This window comes from Myotis brandtii, unplaced genomic scaffold (genome assembly GCF_000412655.1).
Source record: "Myotis brandtii unplaced genomic scaffold, ASM41265v1 scaffold653, whole genome shotgun sequence".
Lineage (NCBI taxonomy): Eukaryota > Metazoa > Chordata > Mammalia > Chiroptera > Vespertilionidae > Myotis > Myotis brandtii.
The window spans coordinates 305,300-313,782 of record NW_005370535.1 but is presented as its reverse complement, the minus strand read 5'-3'; the positions used below and the strand labels follow the sequence as shown (position 1 = coordinate 313,782).

The 8,483-nt window shown below is 42.9% G+C and overlaps 1 protein-coding gene across 1 annotated transcript in view; it reads right to left on the bottom strand.

Moving 5' to 3' along the window:
* RAB22A (RAB22A, member RAS oncogene family) overlaps positions 1–8,021 on the bottom strand; it is a 50,851-nt gene extending 42,830 nt beyond the window's left edge. The window contains exon 1 of the mRNA XM_014528805.1: positions 7,930–8,021. The gene's annotated coding sequence lies outside the window, so the exon portion shown is untranslated. The remainder of the gene's footprint in view (positions 1–7,929) is intronic.
* Between the last annotated feature and the right edge of the window lie 462 nt (positions 8,022–8,483).

Here is an 8,483-nt window from a genome sequence, read left to right as displayed (position 1 = left end):
GATGCGCTCACGTCCTTTGGAGAGTGTCTGGGTGTTCTGGGTGCTGAGAGTGGGGGCCTGTGAGATGACAGTGAGAGGGCGGAGTGGTGATGCCCTGTTCCCACGGAGGCCAGTGCAGCTACGAGATCACCTCTGGGGAGTTAATGCAGGTGCTGAGGCAGGAGCAGGTGGAGACAGACACACCTGGTGGGCGCAGGCGGCCCTCGCTGAGGTGCCTTCGGTCAGTGTTCAATCAAGAACCCCCAGAGGAGGCGAGGAGTTCCGTCCTCTCAATGAAACTGTGTGATAGTCGGGGTGACTGCAGAGGAGGAATGTGCACTTTGGGTGCCGGCACCCATGAGCGAAGGCTGCCCTGACTGAGCCTCGCTCGCTTGGGGCCTAGCGCACTCCTGCCGGGCAGCGGGTGACAGGATGTGCTTTTTCGAGTTAATGAGAGAAAACATTGAGGGTGACAGGACGTGCTTTTCCGAATTAATGAGAGAAAACATTGATTCTCCTGCTGCCCACGAAGGTGGAAAGTGAAGTGGGGAGACATGTGGGGAATGAGCAAGGTTCCCTGTCTGGGGGTTCCAAATCTGCTGTTGGTTTCTTTCACCACTGACTAGAGATATACAGGGTGTCCCCCCAAAATGTATACACACTTTGAATACCTACTAATTCCAATGGTTTTAAGCATAAGAAAGAAACAACAATGGAGCTGTTATCTGTTAAAAGTGTGGGCACAAACAGGTAGTTGGACATTCCCTGAGGGGTCTCAGATTGGAGAAGGTGAAGGCCAGACTGAGGGGCCCCTTTCCTCCCCCCCCACCCCAGTGCACGAATTTCGTGCACCAGGCTACTAGTATGATAATAATAGCACAAAGGACAAGAGAAGGGAAATGAAAGTACTGTATACTTTATAAGGCACTTAATGCTATATGCAAAATTGTATATTCCTTGAAAGTAGACTGATAAAGAACTCTATTATACATTCTAGCACAGGGGTGGGCAAACTTTTTGACTCGAGGGCCACAATGGGTTCTTAAACTGGACCGGAGGGCCGGAACAAAAGCATGGATAAAGTGTTTGTGTGAACTAATATAAATTCAAAGTAAACATCATTACATGAAAGGGTACGGTCTTTTTTTTTTTTTTAGTTTTATTCATTTCAAGCGGGCCGGACCCGGCCCCCGGGCCGTAGTTTGCCCACGGCTGTTCTAGCACAATCACTAAAATAATAAAACAAAGAGGTGGAGCTAATAAGCTAATAGTGGAGACAAAATGGAATCATTAACATGGAGCAAACAAAAATATAGCAAGATGATAGATTTAAACTAAAACATATTAATAGTTAAAATAAAAATGATGTAAACTAGTACTCTACAACAGAGCTTTCTAAAATGAGGACAGAAAGGAAGCTGGTGTGACTAAGGAATGCATACTAAATTTTAACTTAAGTTTCAATGAAGCCACGTGTCAATCCACAACTGTATTGGATAGCGAAGGTCTTCTGAACACTCCAATTAAAAGGCAGACTCTGTCAGATTATAGACAAGCAGGACCCATAATGCTGTCTGTAAGAAACCCACCTTAAATACATGGATATAAATAGGGTAAATGTAAATGGATGGGAAAAGGCACACAACCACTAATCAACAGAGAGTTGAAGAGCCTGTATTAACATGCGGCAAAGAAGAATTCAGAACCAGGACAGTTACTAGGGAATAAGAGAGATATTTATGATGGTGAAAAACAACAATGCTACATGTCTATACACTCAATAATAAGAGCTTCAAAATACATAAACAAAAAATGGATTAAACCAAGAGAGAAACAGGCAAATCCTCAATTAGGGCCGAATTTCAAACACTCCTATTTTTAATCCTCACTAGAGGAAATGCTTAGAGCAGTGATGGTGAAACTATGACATGCGTGTCAGAGGTGACACGCGAACTCATTTTTTTGGTTGATTTTTCTTTGTTAAATGGCATTTAAGTATATAAAATAAATATCAAAAACGTAAGTCTTTGTTTTACGGTGGTTGCAAATATCAAAAAATTTCTATATGTGACACGGCACCAGAGTTAAGTTAGGGTTTTTCAAAATGCTGACACGCCAAGCTCAAAAGTTTCGCCATCACTGGCTTAGAGAGAGGAAAGGGGCGGGGAGAGAAACATTGATGTGAGGAGAAACATCCATCAGTTGCCTTCCCTACACTCCCTGACTGGGGATCAAACCCACAATCCAGATATGTGCCCTGACTGGAATCCAACTAGCAACCCTTCAGTGGATAGGATGACGCTCAACCAACTGAGCCACTAAACACATCTTTTATTGCAAATGAGAAGGTTTCAGTAAGGCTACAGAAGACACCAACAATGCCATCAACCAACATGACTTATTCAACATTCATAGAACACTCTACCCAACATCAGCAGAACACATTCTCTCCCAGTACACATGGGACATCACAAAAACCACATTCCAGGCCATAAAGCAAATATCAAATATAAAAGGTTTGAAATAATAGTGAGTACATTCTCTGTGATTTAAACTACAAACCAACAATTGAAAAATTTATGGAAAATCCCTAAATTTTTGGAAGTTAAAAAACACATTTCTAAAAAAACCAACATATCAAATAAGTCACAAGGAAAATTAATACTTTGAACTAAATTAAAATGAAAACAAAACATATAAAAATCTGTGGAATTCACTTAAACCAGACTTACAGGGAAATTTATAGTACTTCTAAATATATATACACCTTAAAAATCAATATTCTAAACTTCCAACTAAAAAAAAAGCTAAAAAAAAAAGAACAACAAAAAGAAGAACAAATTGAGCCAAAATAAGTGAAGGGAGAAAAAACCATCAAAAAAAATAAATAAATGAAATAGAAAAGAGAAATATTAATAAAATAAATATTAATTTGAGACCATTAAAATTGATATATTTATAACTGAACAGATCCTAAAGATATTAAAAGGATAATAAAGGAATATGATAAACGGCTTTATTCTAATAAATTAAAAAATACATAACCTGGCTGGCTCAGTGGTTGAGCATCGACCTATGAACCAGAAGATCACAGTTCAACTCCCAGTCAGGGCAAATGCCTGGGTTGTGGGCTCAATCCCCAGTGTGGGGCGTGCAGGAGGCAGCCGATCAATGATTCTCTCTCATCACTGATGTTTCATCTCTCTCTCCATCTCCCTTCCTCTCTGAAACAAATAAAAATATATTTTAAAAACAAACAAACATAGACACAAAGAAAAAATTCCTTGAAAGACATAAACTACTAAAGGATACTCAGGAAGAAGTGAATAGGCCTATATATAGTAAGGAAATTGAATCTGTAATTTTTCTGACAAAGAAAACTCCTTGCTCAGATGGCTTCATTGCTGAATACCAAACCTTTAAGGGAGAAATAATACCAATTCTACATAAACTCTTGCAATAGAGTAGAAGAGAAGGAAACACTTCCATCTTCTTTTATGATGCCCTGATACCAAATCTAGAGAAAGATATTACAGAAAACTACAGATCAATATCCATCATGAACATGGAGGCAAAAATCCTTAGCAAAATTTTAGTAAATCAAATCCAATAATGTATTAAAATAATAATAATCAAGTAACATTTATCCTAGGAACATAACATTGGTTTAATATTTCAGTATTGATTATTGTAATTTACTATTTTAAGACTAAAAAGGAAAAAGCATAAAACAATTCAAAAGATGTAATTCAACACAATTCATGATTAAAAAATCTCATTGTTTGAGGGGTAGATAAGAATATTCACCACCTGATAGTGTGGGTACCTATAAAAAAACCCTGGAGTCTAGCCATCCCACTTACTGATAAAAGACTGGATGCTTTTCCCCACAAGACTGGGAATAAGGAAAGGCTGACTTTTCCTACCACTCCAAAACAAAGTGGCAGAGGCCCTAGCTAATGTAGTAAGACAAGTAAAAGAAATAAAAGGCATATAGATTGCAAAGGAAGAAGTAAAATCTTTGATAATTTTCAATTGGTTTTCCATCCCAGTACACTTGAGGAACACAATATGCTCCTCCCATTGGTGACTGCAATTCATTACCAAGGTGATTTTAATGGGGGCCATGTCTTACCTAGTACATGTGTATTGTGGGGGGAGGGGCCATAGACATGTATATATACATCTGAAAAAAGCCTCGGCTGTGAAAATCCCTGCTAAGAATGCAACCTAAAGCTACAAAATGAATTAGGCCATCAAGCAAGAATTTGCAGTCAGGGGGGTCTACCTGGGAATCATACATAAAAAGGGAGGATTCAGAGGATGAGGAACCAGAGGAGACTGAAGGAAAGTCTCTATAGAGGTAAGAAGATAAGGGGAGTATGGTGCAGGGAAGGCAGAAAATTGGGGCAGTTCACACTGGAGACCCTCAAGTTCTTCCATCTGGGCCATCTCACTCATTTACATTCTTGCCAGGCCCCCGTTGGCATTGGAGTTTGCAACTTTTAGAGGGGCTAACAACAGTACTTGAATCTTAACAAATCAACAGGCACTTACCAAGGGGACAAAGAAGAGAAAAGCTCCCCTGTCCAGGGAAATTGCATATGTAAAGTACAGGTGTGTGAAAGGATATTATTTGGTGTGTGTGTGTGTGCATGGGAAGGAGGGAGAAGTGAGCAAGAGCATGAAGGAAGCAAATGAGATGAGGCTGGGTCTTGCCATGGTCTTGAGCAGGGGAAAATCAGACTTGTTTTTAAAGAGGCTCAGACAACAGCAATGAGAACTGGCTGGAAGTGGGAGAGCAGACCTCACAACGGTCTAGGCCAGTGGTCGGCAAACTCATTAGTCAACAGAGCCAAATATCAACAGTACAACGACTGAAATTTCTTTTGAGAGCCAAATTTTTTAAACTTAAACTATATAGGTAGGTACATTGTTATTAACTTAATTAGGGTACTCCTAAGGCTTAGGAAGAGCCACACTCAAGGGGCCAAAGAGCCGCATGTGGCTCACAAACCGCAGTTTGCTGACCACGGATCTAGGCAAGGCAGGATGAGGGCTTCCAGCTGTGGGATGGGGAGGAGAGGCCTGGTCTCAGTGACTGGTCAGAGGAAGCACAAACAGGGCTGGGGAAGTAGAATGGGTGGATGGAGAACGGTGTGGTGACAAATGGCATCTGATCACAGTACTACTAACAGCCACCAACACTCACTGCACACTTCCTGTGCACATCCAGCATGTCACCAAATTCTCCCAACAAACCCAGGAGGTAGGCATGACTATCATCTCCCTATCCCCAACAGGAAGGCTCGGTCAGTTGTCCAGAAGTTCTCCCAGCTGGCACAAGATTGAGGCCCTGATTTAAGTCCAGGAAGGATGGTTCTTCAGGGCCATGCTCTTCCCCCGATTTGGCCCATTAGGGAAGACCATGAATATGGGAGTGAGGGATGAAGGACCCGAGGAGGAATACTGAGTTCTGCAGGGGATCAGGTCCTAAGGAGAAAGGCTGGAGGAGTTAACTTTGAGTCTATCTACACAGGTGGAGCTGAGCCGTGGAAGGGAATGAGAGCAGGACACAACTTGGGGAAGACCACTATGTACGAAATAAGTGGGAGGAGAGGCAGGAGTGAACAAGGTTATGAACATAGGAAGAGAACTAGGAAAGACACAGGAGTTTTAATTCTAAGACATCCTGTGATGTGGGAGCCTCCCCAGATCTCCAGGGCCCAGTCCCTGCTGCCTCACCAGCCTCCTGGCTACCCCTCCAACATGCCCTCCCCGATGCTACTCACCACCCTTGATACCACCTAGTTAACTTCTGCTCTTCAAAAACTATTTTTCCTTAAACTTTCTATTGAAGTATTATCCACTCATTTTTTTCAATATTTAAATATAAGAATTGCCAAGTGTTCAATACCTTCACGGTTCCACTAAGAAATCAGTCATTCCTTAAGCCTAGGTTAGGCCCCTTATATGCTCTCACTCATTCCACACTTTTTTGTAGCACAGAAAGTGGTCAAATAAGTCACTTCCTGTATTCAAGTTACAGACTGTTTCTCCTACTTACAAGTCCATGAAGGCAAGCACCAAGTTTATCTACACCAGAGGTTGGCAAACTTTTTCTGAAAAGGGCAAAATAGTAAATATTTTCAGCTTTTCGGACCATAGGGTCTTAGTCACAACTATTCAGCTCTGCCACTGAAGTCCCAAAGCAGTGGAGACAGTATGTGAATGAATGGGTGTGACTGTGTGAAAGCTTTATTTACAAAAACAGGAGGTGGGCCAAAGGGCCATGGTTTGTTGATCCCAGGTCTGTCATCAGCAGCCAGTTTAGCATCTGACATATACTGGTAGTAGGCACTTAGTGAACGAATAAAGAAAAAAAAAAGCACTTAGTGAATGAAAAAAGAAAGAAAAGCCATTATGGTAGTTAGACAGGAAAGAGTCGGTACTCAGGGAATGTGGTTTTAGTGGAATGGTGGAGGTGGAATTGAGACAACAGTGGTTTGAGGAGTGAGCAGCAATTGAGGAAGTAGTAACTTCTCTTTCAAGAGCTCCACAATTTGAGCGATAGGCTTGGATACTGATACTACCTTCATAGAGCAGGTACATTAGGAGCGTGTTTGCATGCTATGAGAAAGCAGGGCTGGGGGAGAACTGATGAATAGGGGGACTTCGGGGCTCAGGTGTGTGGGCGGTTGGTCACGAAGGAGGAAGACACCTCCTGAGGCTGAGGAAACAAGGAAAGGTGGAAGGAAATAAGGGGAAAGCCTGAAACAGTATTCCCTTCTCCTGTGAAATGTGAGCCAGGACCATCTGGTGAGGAGAGGGGATTGAGGAGGTTAGGAACCCCACATGTGTCAGACTGGGAGGGCTGCAAACAGAGAGGAGTGGATGCCCAGGACAGGGCTTCGAGCTGCACAACTACTGGAAACACACCCTTCATTTTTCTCATTTGAGGGAGCTCTTGGGTACTTCAGACCTGTGTTTGCAGGTCTGACTAGGTGTCAGGTGTGTCACTCACTGAGTCACCAGCCCTCCTTGCTATCACTTCCTGTCCCTTCACTGTCCCATGCAGGTAGCAACAGGCAGGCCCTGAGGACAATTAGGTCATGCTTTAAACATGCTGTAAACACTTCTTTTCTGAAGGATACTGAAAGGCATTTGAATTTTGGAGAGTTGGTGGTGGTTTCATCTCCAGGCCTTCATATGTGTATGTACATGTAGTAAGACATTTCTCTACCGGGCAGAACAGCCTTTCTCTTTAAATGGAAGAAACCATTTGATTGGGGGTTTGCAGTAAAAATAGCAAAACAGCTCTTTAGTTTCCCAAGCCTCACATAGTACTAAAACCTATAAAACACAACTCACAGAGAAAGTATTAATAGTACGATATTTGAATACCCTGAGAAGTTTTCTCTAAGTCAAACACCAATCGCTAGTCAGTGTCACTTATCCAAAGAATCAGATATCCTAAAAAAATCTTACATTTCAACATTCATTTATCAATTCATTAATACTACTAGAGCAAGAACGCATGAGTAGGGTTCGGGCCCCATTCTCCTACTTTTCAGGAAGTATGAAAATCATCTAAATACCTGTTGGTTGACATGCCTGAAAAGACAGTATCAGTATCCAGACCCATTTTCACCTGCCCTATTTCAAGGTGTAACTGCTGTTGAGATATAGACTGAAGGTTCTATGGATATTCGAAACTTTAATTCATACTTTCACTTTTAAGTCTTCACTCCTCACAAGTCAAAAGGTAATTTTCTTTAAACACAGCAATCCTCACTGTCTCTTTTCCAAGACCTTCCCGAGATGACTGAACCAACGTCTCTGAGTTTGCTAGTGCGGGCAATGGAGAGGCCCGCGCCTGGAGCGCACGCTTTATGTGGAAGGACTTCCGACACATGGCGAGATGTATATTCAATAAACTTCATCTCTTACCCTATAGTTGGGTTGATGTTCGGATCAAAACTGTCTTCCACGAACCGCCATACAATACTTGATTTGCCCACACCTGTGTCCTGGAAGAGAGTGAGACGGGTGAGTGCGGTTTACCTGCTGGCAGACCTGAACACGACCTTGCGTCCTAAGTTCGGGATTTCAGAAAACGCATCTCGGACACGTTTCAGAAGTTAGGGGACACAAAGGGGAGGCTTCCATAAAGATTCAGTGGGAGCCATGAAGAGATCTCAAACGTGTTGCAGGCGAGGGGCTTTGCAGTTTTTAAGGCTTTAGGACCTTTCGAAAGACCCCAAATTTCTGCTTCTGGTGAAGAGCGACAAACTCACTGGCTTTTTAAGTGTAGAAAGTAAACGGGGAACTCTGGCATGACTTCTGGGTCGTCCCGGACAGGTCCCGGCCCCGCCCTGCTGCCGGGGAGGGGAAGGCTCGTTTGGGGAACCCTCGGGGGGTGTGCAGGGGAGCAACCCCGGAAAGCGCGCTCGGAGGCGGCGCCGCTGCCCGGACGGGACAGGGAGCGGCCGCTTCACAGTCCC